This window comes from Urocampus carinirostris, chromosome 17, assembly GCF_059441175.1.
Source record: "Urocampus carinirostris isolate Australia breed hairy pipefish chromosome 17, RoL_Ucar_1.0, whole genome shotgun sequence".
Classification (NCBI taxonomy): Eukaryota; Metazoa; Chordata; class Actinopteri; order Syngnathiformes; family Syngnathidae; genus Urocampus; species Urocampus carinirostris.
The window spans coordinates 32,673,861-32,691,872 of NC_142365.1; the positions used below are offsets into that span (position 1 = coordinate 32,673,861).

Here is an 18,012-nt window from a genome sequence, read left to right on the forward strand (position 1 = left end):
TTTATGTGAAGCAACCACGAATGCTTGCAATTTTGACAAATTTTAAATGTATACTCATAAATCATGCTCAAGAACGATTTTTTTATCCCATGCTTTGATTTTAAAAGGTACGTAAGCAAAATAAAGGCATGACACTATGAGCAGATTATTTGAAGGCTTTATTTGGTGAATATTCCAGGCACAAATGAGTTACAGACAATGGCTGAAGCACATCACAAGTGTAGACCAAAAGGCTTAAAATCATTCTTGTACTGAGAGAGCGGTCCAGAAGCCCAAACAAAACGAATTAATTAATTAATTAAACAAAAACTTTGGTTCAACTGGGGAAACTTCCACTGCACAACAAGCCTTTCCAAACCAGTTCTAGCACACACTGATATGCTTATTTTTATATATATGTATATATATATATATATATATATATATATATATATATATATATATATATATATATATATATATATATACCACACCACCTACATTGGATATTACCGAATCTTACTGCATTATGTGTTCTGTGTAGCACTATTTAGTTACTCTATATAACATGCTAAAGTGGGCATTTGCACGTCACACTGGGTATTTGTATATTGTATTCTTTTGGCTTTATTATTGTATTGTACTCAGCTCAGGGATGCTGCTGGAAATGTGAATTTCCCTTAGGGGATGAATAAAGTATCTATCTCTATCTATCTATCTATCTATATATATATATATATATATATATATATATATATATATATATATATATATATATATATATATATATATATATACACATATACACATATATATACACATATATATATATATATATACATATATATACTGGACTGTCTCAGAAAATTAGAATATTGTGATAAAGTTCTTTATTTTCTGTAATGCAATTTAAAAAACAAAAATGTCATACATTCTAGATTCATTACACATCAACTGAACTATTTCAAGCCTTTTATTATTTTAATATTGCTGAATTTGGCTTACAGCTTAAGAAAACTCCTATCTCAAAATATTAGAATATCATGAAAAACTAAATCAACTAAACTAAATCACAAGTATGGGGAAGACTGCTGATCTGACTGCTGTCCAGAGGACCATCATTGATACCCTCCATCAGGAGGTTAAGACACAAAAAGAAATTTCTCAAAGAGCAGGCTGTTCACAGAGTGCAGTTTCAAAGCATATCCACAAAAAGTCTGTTGGAAGGGAAAAATGTGGCCAGAAACGCTGCACAACCAAGAGAGATGACCGCAGCCTTAACAAAATTGTGAAGAAGAGCCGCTTCCAGAATTTGGGGGAGCTTCAAAGACAGTGGGCTGAAGCTGGAGTCCAGGTATCAAAAGCCACAGTTCACAGACGTGTCCGGGAAATGGGCTACAATAGCCGTATTCCCATGGTCAAGCCACTTCTGAACTCAAGACAACGGAAGAAGCGTCTGACTTGGGCTATGGAGAAGAAGCACTGGACAGTTGCAGAGTGGTCCAAAGTCCTCTTTTCAGACGAAAGCAAGTTTTGCATTTCATTTGGAAGTCAAGGCGCCAGAGTCTGGAGAAAGGCTGGAGAGGAGCAAAATCCAAGTTGCTTGAAATCCAATGTGAAGTTCCCACAGTCAGCAATGGTTTGGGGAGCCATGTCAGCTGCTGGTGTTGGTCCACTGTGTTTCATCAAGTCCAGAGTAAATGCAACTGTGTACCAAGAGATTTTAGAGCACTACATGCTTCCATCTGCTGAAAAGCTCTATGGAGATGAGGATTTCATTTTCCAGCATGTTCTGGCACCTGCCCAAAGTGCCAAAACCACCAGTAACTGGTGCACTGACCATGGCATCACTGTCCTTGATTGGCCTGCTAATTCCCCTGACCTGAACCCCATCGAGAATTTGTGGGGTATAGTTAAGAAGAAGATGAAAGACACCAGACCTGCAAATGCAAATGAGCTGAAGGCCGCTATCGAAGCATCCTGGGCATCAATAACACCTCAGCAATGCCACAGGCTGATTGCCTCCATGCCACGCCGGATTGATGCAGTAATCCGTGCAAAAGGATTCCCAACCAAGCACTGAGTGCATCAATGGACATTTTCAAATGTTTGATTTAGTTTTGCTGTTATAAAATTATTTTTTTTACTTGGTCTGAGGAAGTATTCTAATATTTTGAGATAGGATTTTTGAGTTTTTTTCAGCTGTAAGCCAAAATCAGCAATATTCAAATAATAAAAGGCTTGAAATAGTTCAGTTGATGTGTAATGAATCCAGAATGTATGACATTTTTTTTTTTAATTGCATTACAGAAAATGAAGAACTTTATCACAATATTCTAATTTTCTGAGACAGTCCAGTATATATATATATATACCGGAGCCATATCCTCTCGTGGGAGGTGGCTAGAGTCGAAAACATATTCTTGCATTCTGGACTCCGGGAGATTGACATAACTGACATTATGAAGTTATATAATAACTAAATAAATGAAGAAGTTTATGCGAGCTTGAACAAATATGTTCAGTGACAGACTTCAATATCTCAATAATTTTCACAGAGAGTAAGTGGTAGAGGGACCACATTTATATAGCGCTTTAACCAGTCACTAAGGACCTCCAAAGTGCTTTAAAATGCACTTTACACTCTATCACACGAGACACACACACTCGCACACCAATAGCGGAATTGGAGTCAGCCGTGCAAGGCGCTTACCTGGTAATCAGAGGCATTATAGGTTCAGCGTCTTGCCCAAGAACACTTTCTCATATAACTCAGAGGAGCCAGTAATCGAACCTGCTACCTCTTTGACAGGGTTGGGTAGGGTTACTTTTACTTGATTACTTTCAATTACTTTTGGATTACTCCAATACCAAATATGCTAATAAAAGACAAAATAAACTAAATATGAATACAATTATGACTCACAACACGTGGTAAGCTTTCTCTCCTGTCTTTGATCTCTTTGATCTCCGGCAAAACTAACATAAAATGCGACAATTGACAGGCGCTTACCTTTTGAGTTTGCCAGGTGAATTTTTTTGTATTTGTTGTTTGCTGTGTTCTAATTGCTCTGTTTTATTCCAACCGAAAAATCAGCAAAGAACAGAATACACATGCCTGATTTTATTTTTCCCAACTAGCCAAGTGGTGCGAATCCCGACAGGAAACAGGTGTCTCACTGACATGTCAACTGGCAGCGGAGTGTAAATTTATAACAAGCGCGTGCACGCACACACTAAACTAATGCCCTGGAGAGGACGCTCTGAGACGACAGTTTTGTGTCACCTGTCTTGTGTTACTTTTATTTTCATGCAATTGACTTTTGGCATTTTAATCAACATCTGCAAAGATTTATTCCAAGCAATGCGGAAAGCAATCTGTATAGGTTTTACAGGGGGAAACATGACAATATCAAAGCCAAAAAGCAAAGCAAAACTTCAATGTTCTTAGAAACGCAGACTAGTTTTGGATACTGAGCTCAAACATGCCACAATGACCCCAAAAACCTTCTTTGCACTCTAACGTTCAACTTTATTGGCTAATATGCTATGTAGCAAAATTTGGTTAGTCAAAAAATGATTTGAACAAATAATCGATTGACCAATTAGAATAAAGTGTTGACTTTATCCCTTTCAAACTTGTCTCACCTTTTTGGAGCACCACATTTGTTTTTATCTGATTGTAACAGGAAAAGCGTTGAGAAACCTATCAGTAAACCTGGAGGAATGGCTACACTCAATTTTAAGTGAATTCTTTTAACCTTTTGATTGTTCAACATACTTTAATCAAGACCTACACTCTCAGATTTATGGAGTTTTCTTTCACTAATTGTCTACAAAAGAAACAAATAGAACACAAAAAAACAAGGATAAGAAAATAAAACAAAGAATGATACAAGTTGGAATCTTGGCTGTCACCATTTGGATAGAAAAACAATTACTGAGAACTTAACACTACGTTTATGTAATTTGATAGAATTCTCCCCTAAAATCACACCACTCTGGCCGTCCCCCTGCGGGCTGGTTTTCAAGGAAACCTTGAAGGTGCCTTTGATTAGCAAACACAAGATAACAAACCTCACGCCTAGTCGCTACTAGCTTATTATTTAAACAATGTACATAATTTAATTAAAAAACATGGAATTCAAGTCGTGGCACGGCGGGAGTTTGCATGTTTTCCCCGTGCTTGCGTGGGTTTACTCCCACATTCCTAAAACACGCATGTCAGGTTAATTGGCCGGTCCAAATTGTCCCTAGATGTGAATGAGCGACCGAATTGTCTGGCTGGCAACCAGTTCAGGGTGTCCCCTGCCCGATGCCCGAAGATAGCTGGGATGGGCTACAGCACCCCCGCGACCCTACTGAGGATAAGCGGTGCAGATAATGGATGGATGGATGGTATTCAAGTCATGTTTTACATTGTTTCAATTTTTTCTGACACTGCAACAGGTACATTTGTTTGACAAGTTTTGCTTGTGCAATTAGTCAGAAAGGCTGTTGCATAATACTGGAGTCCACCTGGGAGAGGGGAAGAGAGAAAGAGTTATATATTGAACATATAACATGGATGAAATTACTTTCTCTTTCCAGCGTGCAAACATGCTATAAACTAGACAGAATGCAAATAACAAAAAGCAGAAAGATAAGAAAGGGCAAAAATATGCATATAAAAATATATAAGGTTTAGAATAAAAAATGTGCAAATAATAACTGGAGTCTAAATTAGAGCAGTTTCGCATTGGTTTGGCAAAAGGAAAAGGGGTTGGAGGGGGTAGGGCAAAGAGAGAGTTCAGAGTCCTGGCATACTGATAGATGAAGCTGTCCTTGAGCCTGCTGGTTCTGGATGAGAGACTGCAGTCTGTGAGATGAGTGGGTGGGGTCACATGCAATCCTTGTGGCTTTGCGGGTGAGACGTGAGTTGGAGATGTCCAGGAGGAACGTGAGGGGGACACCAGTGACCTTTTTCGTCGTTTTTACGATGCGCTGCAGAGTCTTTTAGCATGACACGGTAGAGGCGCTATACCAAACAGTAATATGTTCGACATGTTCTCATTTATAAAAGATTGGCCGTGTGAATATTTACCATAATTATGCATGTAGGCTCAAAATTGGCATTGCAAGTGACAAACGTTAAATATGTGCGGCCATAACATAACATGTTATGGATAAAACCGTATCTAAAATGTCGCTTAGCAATTCCGACTATGAAAACACGGAAAAGGAAGAGCACCACCTAGCTTGTTGTTCTGCTTGCAGAGCCTGTTAAGATACACATTGGAGCTTGAAATGTGTTACTTGGTGCTACATGTGCTTAATTTATTTATTTGATTTATAATATTTTTATTTTATTGTTTATTAAAGCACTTGAATTTACCTTGATTATTTTAATCTACTTTTAAATTAAATGCATTTTTGTCTATTGGATGGACTGTGGTAATTTGATGATCTGATAGGTTGTTTTAAAAAAAAATCAATAAATATGACGTTGCTACAATTACTAAGTTCTTGAGTAATTTTTTTCACCAAGTACTTTTTTACCTTTACTTGAGTAATATTGACTACTCCACACACACACACACACACACACACACACACACACACACACACACACACACACACACACACACACACACACACACACACACACACATATCGATACGGTATATAACAATTTTTTGATCCCCTCAATATCTTAACGATGCTTTCCGTAAGTACAACGGTGCTTTGCTTGCAAAATAACATTTTATTGTAAGACCACTGAACTTATTCATGAACTTAGCAACAACTTTTCAGTTCCTGATGTTTCCGTTGACGTGATCACATGATTTTGGTCGTTATGATGATCACGGACGCGTACTAAATGTTATCTTTCTCTGTCCCGACGTTGACGCATGCACCTCTTTAGCTTTTTTGGTAAGAAAAAAGCTTTAATAGTTTGTAATTATATATTCGTTATTTATATCATTTACAGAGTGATGGTTAGTATCAAGGCTCTGTGAATGATATTGGAAAAGATGCGCCAACGTTTTTAGAACAGTTTTTAAAAAATTTATTTATGGTAAATGGACCGCATTTAAATATCCCTTTACCATTCACTGAGGACCCTTAAAGCGCTATACCAGGGGTGGCTAACCCGGTCCTGGAGAGCCGCATGATCTGCAAGTTTTGGAGGTTTCTCTGCTCTGATACAGGTGATCCCAATCACCTGGATTGTTATCAAGCTCTCACAAAACCTGCTTACAAGCTGAAAAATGGCATCACCTGTTTTGGAGCAGAGAAACCTTCAAAACATGCAGGATGTGCGGCTCTCCAGCACCGGGTAAGCCACCCCTGTGCTATACAATACACTTCATACTTTAGCCATTCACACATACCCTCTCACACCGATAGAAAGGTCAGGCACGCAAGGCACCTACTTGCATATTGAGGGCATTAGGGATTCAGTGTCTTGCCCAAGGACCGTCTGAAATCTAACTTGGAGGAGCCAGTAATTGAACCTCTGACCTTTTTGGATCGCGCTACCTCTTGTGCTACCTCCTGAGCTAGGGAACTGAATGGGTTAAGCCTCTCTTATGTTTGAGGCCAGGGCAGGTGTTTCGGAATTTACCGATTTCCCCAGTGGGACTAATTACCTTGTCGCCTATTTGTATGGCAAGCCACATCCTCCTGTCACAATCATGCTCCTCCCTCTACTCTTTGTGCATGTGGAGTTTGCTGCTTTTGCATCCTTTTTGTATTCTATTCTCCCTCCGTCATGTTTGTGTTGCGTGCCGGGGTTGGCATTAATCACGCTGGCCCACTTTTGCAGAAAGTGGCGCTTTCCCACCACACGGATATTGTGACATATCAACACAAGTCGTTCTTTTTTAAAATGTCAACTGATGTGCAGAGCTTGCGTGGGGATTCGAAAAAACAAACAAAAAAACGCATTAATCATTTATACCACAAACGATTATTCATCCAAGCGTGGAGACGTGCATCAGGATACTCGGCTTTACTGTGGATTAAGCCGCTAACTGATGAAATTAAGAAATTATTTAAAGTTTGCTGATTCTTATTTTTGCAAAGCTACAGTAAGTATGTCAATTGTGCCAAGTTTTCTTTTGATACCAGCTGCTACCCCAATTTGTCAACGTGAACAGAACAACGAGAACAAGGTGGATCTTGTTTTTGACAAAGCTTCATTTCATCTTTACGACTTTGATAAGGTCTAGGGATGTCAGGGTGATCTTTATGGTCCCTCAGCTAAATGAAATCACTACTTCTCAGCGGCAGGATTTACGACGACAGAGCCTCGCTAAACTTGCCCAGCAGTGAAAATTAATTCATCTACACAAAAGGGAGCGCACTTTATGCATAAATGGGACGTTAATATTGTAAATAAGAATATAATAAAAATATGATTAATAAAAGCAAAGAAAACTTAAACAAATATGAAAAACGTTTATTGTGCCTAAGAAAAGCTTATATATTGTGAATTCCGGACCTAAAGGGCCCACCTGATAAAAAGCCGAATGAGCAAAACCTTTATTGGCCAAGTATCATACAGGCCAACTCAGCTTTTTTTGTTATTTTGTCAACGAAAGAGTCAGAACTCATGTATCGAGTGATTAATTTTGGCCTCTTTTTTCAGACCAACCCAAACCTTTAATATCTGGCAATATCTACCATAAACTATGTGTAAAAGACAATATAATAACAGTTTAAAATGAAACACAAAACAAAAACGGACTTGGATTTTTCAGAATTATAATTAAGTAGAGACTGGAACTGAACATGAAAAAAACATTTTTTATAACATAAACTGGAAATATACACCAATATAAAATTATACAAAAAACTTTTCTGAAACTTGCTCTCTAAGAGTCCATATATTTTACTGGATATCTGGCGCCGACTCCCACCCTGAATCTTGTCCAGTACAGTGAAGGATGGTGTTTAACAGAATCCATTCTATAAGATAGGCATGTATTAGTATTGATATTAGTTACCCTAATAGAAAAGTAGGTACATTGAAATAATAACCATAAAATTGTAAAAAAAATCAAAAAAATATCAGAGGATAAAAACTAAAAATGTGGAATAGAATAATAACACATACGTGACCCACCAATTCATTGCCCCTTTGGCAATCAAAACCAATAAAGTAATGTCCAAAGGATTCCATTTTATTTTATTGGTTACAGATGACACAACATGTTTTACTTAATCTTGTTGGGATCGATCTGCACCAGGCAAACGTGTTCCTTTATCCAACCCTCCACTAGCAAATCCGGAGAGATTATCCATTGTGAGAAGTTGCTGCTAGCTTTTGGGTGCTATAGAGAACTACTTTGATATAATTTAATTGAAATCAAGGGTTTTATCCAAAGGCCAACCTCACCTCTTTCAGGAAGTGTTTGCATTTTTTCCTTTATTCCCACTGTCACGAAGTAATTTAAATAGCTGGCGCCCCAATGGTAATTAAAGGGGTTAGCGAAGCAGCTCTTTTTGTTCTATTACTCATCCATTTCTTACATTTGAAAAAAAATCAGCAGGTAAATGTCTAGGAACGAAAAGTAACACACTGCGTTGCGATTAAGACACTTGTGCCCACAGCTGTCAATCTTATCCAACTAGCAGTCACAGCAGTCAATATGATTAAAATTTGCATTAACAGGAGGGCGACAAAGACATTTTCAAAACCAAACTCACATTTTGAAGCCTCTACTATCGCAACAGACTGTAAATATACAGAGTCATGCGACTGCTCTTGAGCTCTCCCATCCCTTGCGCACATCACATGGTGACAGAGAGGAGCCCAAAGTTGCTACTACTAAATAAAAAAAAAAAAAACATTGTAAATTAATGCTCAAATTCTTTTGAAAAAGTTGTGTCAGCTGATTAAATATTTTAGTGAAGCAGCAGGTGACACACTATATGATATATTTTTCGCATGTGGCCGAAAATTCTGACGTCATATCAACTGTCAACCCAATGATTATTGTGCACCTCTCCTAAGTAACTATTGTCAGCATGTGCGATTATTTTTTTTAATGTAGTAGTTGCCCTTCTTGGTTTCCTATCACTTCATGTGTGCAAAGGGTGGGGGAGCTTAAGATCTGTCGCATGGTTCTCCATGTTTACAGGTTATTGTGATTGTACAGGCTTCTGATTTTTAGTCACTACAGTACATTGCGCTTTCTTTTGAGAATATTTTTGTCCCAAACCTGTGTATATGTTGATTCCAATCAATATAGACTGCTGCGCTAGTTTATTAAGATTGAGTGTTTTAATTGCGACAAATATGTTACTTTTCTACACCCGAAATTTTTTTAAAATGTAAGAAATGCAAGTGAATGAGTTTATTATTATGGCTGAGGCTTTAACAGAAACAAAGTTGAGATCCTTAAATGTATGCATGCGGCTCTTAATCGGGTGCGCTCTGGAGTTAGGCAAAATAAGCCAAAACTTTTAACTAATACAAATGAAAAAAATACATTATTACAAAAATGTTTATTTCTTTGGGCTAAAAAAACATAGTAATTAATTTTTTCCCCCCTCAATTATTACTGTTTATTTTTGTATAACACCTGTTTATAATGCTTTTAAAGGCTTCAGTTGTTAGTCATTTATGAGGATGGCGGAGTCGCTTCCATGCCAACTGTCATGCCCAAGAAGTGCGCTCTCTATTAGGCGGTTGGCATAAGCCCAGCCCCACCACCTGTCTAGCACGCGCCGCTACAAACCTGACAGCTCATTAATTGGGGAAATAATTGTTTTGGCGCAACAACAGTTAAGAGGTGTTCTAACATAACTCCCAAGTAGGCTGTTGTCGGAGTATTTAAATACACATTTACAATTTGTTGGGGGAAATTAGCCCTACTTGCAGTGACTTATGTGTATTTTTGTCAAATTACCGTATTTTTTGCACTATATCGCGTAGCAGATTATAAGGTGCATCACCAATAAATAGTCTTTTGTGAAATATTTTTCATATAAAATATGCACTGGACTATAAGGCGCATAAAATTTAAACTTCAGTAAGAGCTACGGTTGCATAAAAAATAAAAACGTGCATTTAAATTAAAATAATTAGATTTATAGGAAATAAATTAACACTAGGGCAGCACGGCGGCGCAGTGGTTAGCGCGTCTGCGGCACAGTTCTAAGGTCTTGGGAACCTCCTGTGTGGGTTCAAATCTAGCTACCGGACTTTCTGTGCGGAGTTTGTATGTTCTCCCCGTGCTTGCGTGGGTTTCCTCCAGGCACTCCGGTTTCCTCCCACATTCCAAAGACATGCATTTCAGGTGGATTGTCCGGTCCAAATTGTCCCTAGGTGTGAATGAGCGAGCGAGATGTCTGTCCCTGTGTGCCCTGCGCTTGGCTGGCAACCAGTTCAGGGTGTCCCCTGCCCACTGCCCGATGAATGCTGCGATGGGCTCCAGCACCCCAGCGACCCTATTGAGGATAAGCGGTGCAGCTAATGAGATGAGAAATTAACATTATGACATATGGTTTAACCACTAAAATAAATAAATTCGTTCATAAATGGTTACTGTGCTGTCCTCACTTTGAAACATCCAACCAGACAGCTAGTAAACAATGTCCTGAATAACTTTTTTCTTTAGTTAATTCAAGTAATGTTCATTTGTATGGCCCATAATTGCAAGAAGTCTCAAAGGGCTGTACAGAGTACAGACTGCTTTTACACCATACTTGATCTTTAACCTACAATGTCAAACTCAAAACCTCAGCATGAGGAAAATGCTGTCCTTTTGTATAATGGTGTTTTCTAGGGATGCAAGATTTTGAGAAAAAAAACCTAATTGTGATTTTTCAGACAAGTATTGCTATTCTGATGCGATTTACAATTTTAAAAGAAAAGTGCATTTTCTGCGCTAGGTTTTTTTTTGTGTGTGTGTGAGTACTTACCCCATGGATGCTCGACCTACCCGTACATACACTCTTCCATAAGTAGGGTTGAAAAATTAGTTGGGGAAAAATTAGAAACCTTAACGGCATCATGTCATGAAAATAAAACATAAATGATTTTATTGTATCAATCTTTCAGAAAGAGTCAAAAATATAAATGTTTTCTTGACTCTAGCCACCTCCCACTAGGGAGATATGGCTCCAGTATATATATAAAAACTAAGTACAAAAATGTCCATTTGCTTGCAACCAATACAGATACGTTTTAAGTTAAGACATGCTAACAACAATTCAAACAAGAGTAAGTAATTTTATTTATTTTATTGTCCAAAGATACAACAAGGGGATTTGCTATGAGCGTTCGTAAGTTCGGTTTGTGCTTCCAATAAAGATAGGTGCTTCTTTTTTGTTTCCTTTTGGCAACAAACAATTCACATGCTAACCACGTTAAGGCACTCAAAGACCACTCGGTACATTTCTCAAAGGCAGAACTGTATGCAGTATCATTTAATTATAACCATGCATTTCCAATTTTATGTATGGCGCACCGGATTATAAGGTGCACCTTGCGAATTTCTGGTAAATTTGGGGTTTAAGGGTGTGCCTTAAAAGCCAGAAAATACAGCTAATTTAGAATATTGGAGGGACGAAAGCATGACAAACTTGGGTGCCGAGGTGCTTCACTTTTTGGGGTGTTTGGGCATTTAGGTTGGCCATAGTTAAAAACAATTTGTATGTGTCTTCTGCTACTGTTTCCCTTTTTTAATTTTCTTTATTTTTGTATGTCTTTGTCTTGCTGTCGGTCACCCCTCTCGAGGGATATGACCAGATGGATAGATATATAGATAGATGGATAGGTAGATAGATAGAACAGACTATAGACTTTGTAATTGAGCTATGGCAAAGCCCTGAACCCTTTATTCACATGTTTGAACATTATGTGAAGAACGACATAGGAAGTGTCACAGTAGAAGACCTTTTGGCAGGAGACAATTGATGCTTTTTGGGCCCTCAAAGATTAAATATCAATGACGTGATGTACAACCTAGCCAGTAGCTAACGTTACCTAGCGTCTGCCTAACGACAGGGATGTTAACGTTATGAATAACTTTTTTTCTCCAGCACAGTGATAGAATGTTGCCTTAAATGCTATCTTGATTTCCTTCCTATCATTAAGATTATCCTCATAACTCAATCCAAAGCAGACACATATATAAAACGTATAAACGTATAAAAGGCACACCGGATTATAATGTGTACTTTCGAATTTCTAGCCAATTGGAAGTTTTTGGGTGCACATGATAGTTTGTAGAGTAATGGTAATTTGGTGGGGTTTTTTTTCGACAAAGTATAGACTTTGTAATTTTGATAATTTTTGGGCTATAATTCCTATATTTGTATTTACGAGTGTATTGATTCCAGATTGAATCGTTATGCAGAAATTGAAAAGTGTGGCCAAACCCGTCAGATCAGAGAAATGACATCAAGTCCATCTGCCCTTTTTGCAAAATCGCAAAAAGTCACGCACGCATCATCAACAAAAGCAAACAAACATCAGAAGGGGGCGGGCTGATTACCTTGTGATGGAAGTGGCCCTTGTTTCCCTGGAGATAACGAAGTCAATTAACCAGTTAGCAGCAGTCCAATAATTACAGTGCACACCGCTAGTTAGTCGTGTAGCATCCCAATAATGTGTGTGCATATGATGTGCATGGGACATTTAACATGAAAAACTCATCGTTGCATATTATTAAAACTTGCGAGGCCCTTTAAAATCATTTTAGAGGCAATAGTCTTAACCTAGCAGAAATATTAAGGGTTGTGTATTTTAATGGGTTCATTTATTTTCCTCTCAAATATTGTACATTTTTTATACTTGTTTATGACAGATTCCCATAAAAGCTCAACTTTTTCCCCGTATGAATTTAGTTGTGATATTTATATAAAGTTGCAGTATTTGTTAAATTTTTGATCATGTAAATTGGTGTATTTCTCTTCTTTGACATTCGAGTGTACAGTAATCCCTCAGTTATCGCTTTTAATGGAGGGCAGAACCAACCTGCGAAACGTGAAAATCTGCGAAGTATAAAGATTTATTTATCTGTTTATTACTTGAGAACAAACGCGATTTACAGGCTCAAGTATTTTGTTAAAGGGACACTGTGTAATCTAAATTGTCTCCTAGTGGTACAAAAAAACTTTCATTCAGTAAAAAAAAAAACATGAATTTTAATACTATGCAAAAATACATGAACTATCATACTAATGTTTTTTTTTCTAAAGAAATCATAGACGGATAAATTTGTATTTCTTTTACAAGGTGGAATCCATAACGGTTAGTTGCAGCCATGTTTGTCTGGCATCAAGCTGCTACGCAGTGATCATTTGGCACTGGTTTTCCTTTGCATTAAACGGCATTGTCACCTAGTGGTCAAATATTACACACTAGGGCTGTAACCAATTAAATAACTGTACTAAACTTTTTTTTTTTTTTTTTTTTTTTTTTTTTACAAATAACTTCTGAACTGTGAAATTATGATTTTAAATATAATTTTGCTGTTTTATTGCTTAACTTAATGAAAATAAAGACCAGATCCACTTCACTCTTACATGATTCTTTCCCGCCATCATATGAACTTTGAGCACTGCATTTACCTTCTGCTTCTGTTCTAAAGAAACCATATACTATATCTTTTTAATAACAAACATATTTTAAAAAGTGCCAGGGAATCTCTTGGGAGCGCCACAGACCCGCTTTTGGTTCCTTAGCATCTTTAGCTGGAGGAGAGGTCCAACTTTGTTGGCAAGAGAAATCAGAACACAATGCACAATGAAAATCTGTGCAGCAGTGACCTAGCAATAACTGGAAGGCAAAGTAGCGAGGTGTCTTTGTATAACCTTGCCTGGGAAATAGTGACCTGATACCGTGGTACCTGTACTTACAAATTTAATATATTTTGGGAGTAGCTTTGTAACCTGAAAACTTTGTAAGTAGAGATGATATTCTTTTGATAAATCCTAAGAGCATGAGACCATGAAACAAATACATGTGAAAATTAGATTAACGCACAATAAACATACAAAGAGAGGCACATGATGTAAAAAAGAACAAGGAATAAAGAAAAGTTTTCATTTACCCTTTTTCCTTACGTTTCTTGAAAAACTGATCCAATGACATCTGCTTTTCCCGGCTTTTGATAATCCTCTTGGAAATGCGCAAGGCAGACATCATCATAATGAGTAGTAGCCCAACTTTTCCTGGTGATTCCTTTCCACAAATTTCGAGATTTTGTAAAATTTTGCTAAAATTTCTAATCTGGTTAAATGAGGGCTTCGTCCTCCTCTTCATCGTTCCTGAACGTTGAACTCTGAACTGTTATGGTGATGCAAAAAACATGCTGGGATAACACATTTAATATTTTAATTTATATTTGAATTAAATTTAATTTAATGTTGATTGGATGGACTTTGATCTAATAAATGGTTGTCTAAAAAATAAATCATAAAATAAGACGTTGCTAGAGTAACTCAGTACTTGAGTAATTGTTTCACCTAGTACTTTTTTACTTTTACTCAAATAATTATATGGATGACTACTATTTACTTTTACTTGAGTCATATTATTCTGAAGTAATGGTACTTTTACCGGAGTCAAATTTTTAGCTTCTCTACTCTACTTTGAGCGGGTGTCTGGAGCCAAATACGAAAATGTAACTTGAGCTCACACTCACATTAGATTTTTTTCTCCCGTTCGATCACAGAAGAAGCATCAAAGGCATGCAATATCCTTCAAGTGTCCAAGAATAACAACCACGCCACACATATGAGAATCTATTTATAAAAGCGTACGATCTAGGGATCCATTTTTAAATGCATGAACATTAACTGAAAAAAACCCCGCAGGTGCCACTTTCTTCGGAATAAGATGGTTGAATAATGTATCATTGAAGGGATGATGAATAACATCCAGATGGAAGCGGGCGGATTGCAATAAAAGGGGTCAACAAAACAGGTCACACTTGCCAGTCGACTTGTTTATATGACTTCCAATGAGATGTAAGGCAATCAACATTTCCCTTATTTTTCATATTAGATTTGTTGTTAGTTTTCAGTTTTTTTTTTCACTAATCCGAGTGACAGCGGCCAACCAAGACCAGCCATCTTGTCGGCTCCATTAAGGGCCGACAAAACAGGATCTCCCAGAAAGGCATTTGATATTCAAACACAAATAGAGCATTTTGCTCAAAGGGCAATGGTGTAATGGCTGCGCTGCAGGTGCGACAGGCGAAAATCCTCACGAGTTTGGCTGGAGTCTTCAGTTAAGCATGCCAACATTGGAGGAAGACACTGGTTAATGAAATTCCTACTTGCCATACTAAGCAGTAGCAGTCAGACCAATCAGATTGTTGCTAGGGCTTGGGTGCTTATTTTGACACAGTGGAATGAGCTGTCTCCTCACTGAAAGAAACGATAATTCAGCTGTCCATCCCAGGAGGGTGGAGTGATGGCGAATAAGGCCATGAACCAATTTGTACAAAGGTGGTTATCCACGAGATGAAGGTATTCGGCGCTACTTTTGCAGATCGAAACACAAATAATGAAAACAAATTTTTATTTGCTTACAGTTTGTAAACAAGTTATGGCGACTTCAAGAGCCATGCAACCAGATATTTTGATTTATTTTTCAGTAGAAGCCATGCCATATACTTTTAACAAAGCCACCAAATTTGATCTCAGGACAAAAGCAAAATTTTCAGTGCATTTTATATCACTGTGTGACGTTCGATGATTTCACAAGACACAGTGGGGCAAACAAGTATTTTGTGGACCACCAATTGTGCAGGTACCCCTACTTGAAAAAATGAAGGAGGCCTGTAATTGTCAACATAGTCAACCTCAACAACGATAGACAGAAAAAAAAAGAAAATCACATTGTTCAATTTTCAAATAATTTATTTCCAAATTAGAGTGGAAAACATGTATTTTGTCACCGACAAACAAGCAGAAAAAATATTTGGCACGGCAGGCTAGCCAGCTAGCGACTGCTAACAGGGCTAACCTGGACCAAACAAAACTATAAGCCTTCGGCAGCCCGGATCCTAACAGGGAGCTATTATTATACAATAATACAGTATATTCTATAATGTACCAATTGAAAGACAGGCGGTGGAAAACACAAAGGAAAAGCCACATTTGCCTACCTAAAAATAGGCGAAGCCAAAAAAGGGAATGCACGCTGTACACATCGGCAGGTGAACTTGCCTTATGCAGTTTTTAACGATGGAGGCATGCAACATCGACCAAACAGTCCCAAGTCCCCCATAGACACTTTAGCAAAGTTCAAATTTTAGCAATCAAAAATAGCTGTGCACAATCGCTGTTTAGTACAATCACCGTCACACATGCTTACACAGACGCTTTATACCAATGGTTCCCAAACTTTTGCAGGCTGGCGCCCCCCTTGCCTACCCGGTCAATTCCTAGCCCAACAAAGTAAACATCTAACATAAATAACATTTAAAAAAAAAAAGGAAAAAAAATAACTCTTAAAAAATTCAAGAATATTTGCACAGTAAAAAAGATAATATGTAGACACCTAAAATTACCAACACCAAAGAAATGAGCAGCACCAAACCCTTTATAGTAGTTCTTTGAAATAAGAAAAAAAATATATATTTTTTTATGTTTTGGCACTCAGGGACAATGCTTCTAAAAACATATTTACATCTCATGACATTGAATGATGGCAGCACGGCAGCGCAGCGGTTAGCTCGTGTTCGGCACAGTTCTCAGGTCATTGGATCAAATCTTCCTTTTAGGAGTTTGCATGTTCTCCCCTTGCTTGGGTGTACTTTCTCCGGGCACTCTGGTATCCTACCACATTCCCAAAAATATGCATGTCAGGGTAAATGGCCGGTCCAAATTGTCCCTAGGTGTGAATGAGCGAGTGAGTTGTCTGTCTCTGTGTGCCCTGCAACTGGCTGGCAACCAGTTTAGGGTGTCCCCTGCCCACTGCCTGAAGATAGCTGGGATGAGCTCCAGTACCCACGCGACCCTACTAAGGATAAGTGGTGGAGATAAGGGATGGACGGATGGATGGATGGACGGATGGACATTGAATGAGCTTTGCTCGGATAACGCGAACACGTACTAGTCAACAACTCGTTTGTGTTCAAGAAACCAGGTAGTTATCGATACCAGATTTGGACAAACTATTAGTATCTACCCAAAGGTTAATTGCCTGAGGCCTCTTTTCAGACTTGTGTGAAGTTTATAGCGACTTTGTCAGGTGGGAGAATCCAAGCCAAAGAGCGTTCCTGCTTCCTGCAGCCTCCCGGAGGCTACTCAAGGCTGGCCGTGCTGTAGAAGATTACCTCTGAGAAAATTGTCCGTTCACTTTTGAGCACAGAGCCCTGAAGTGGGAGATACAAGTGGTATTATTTTGCCTTTCTCGAAGTGTATTTAAAAGTTCTCCTGTTGCAAGTGGAGCAGGGTGAAATAAGACCAGCAAAAATCCCCTACAAAGTTGCCCACTATAAGCAAATCCCCTAAATTCCATGTAACAAACAAATAAATTAAATATAATTGTGCAAAGGCCCACATACAAAAATAAATAAGGATACAAGTGCAATTTTTTTTAGAGTATTTTATCCGGTTTTCTATTTTTATGTTTACTTATAAAAATAAGGCATCAAAATTTTGGTGTAAAGTTGGTTCGGAAATAATCATAAACTACCAATTAATATATATAAAAATGTTACTTGAAATGTGTGTGCCACAGGCAATATGTGCACACTCATGACTGAGAGTCCAGCCAAATGGGATATTAAAATATAATGCCTAAAAATTGTGGAATAAGGCTCCAAAAATTGCTCGTATTTATTTACTACAACCAAAATTCCATTTGAATTATTTAGAACAAGAGAGACAACATTTTAATTAGTGTTTCCCAACTAGTGTATTGTTTTTAGTTGGACACGGGCCTTTGCCTTGGCAAAAATATACCAAGAAAAATAAATAATTGTGAGTCAACTACACTTTTTATCAGTAGATTGCGATCATGCTCTGTAAATGAAAGTTAACATCTGAAGCCACAGAAAAAGACCGGTAACGTTCGTT

At 37.8% G+C, this 18,012-nt stretch overlaps 1 protein-coding gene across 3 annotated transcripts in view; it reads left to right on the forward strand.

Annotated features, from left to right (window-relative positions):
- Positions 1-18,012, forward strand: part of fstl4 (follistatin-like 4) — a 277,646-nt gene that overhangs the window by 34,064 nt on the left and 225,570 nt on the right. The gene's annotated exons all lie outside the window — the stretch shown is intronic.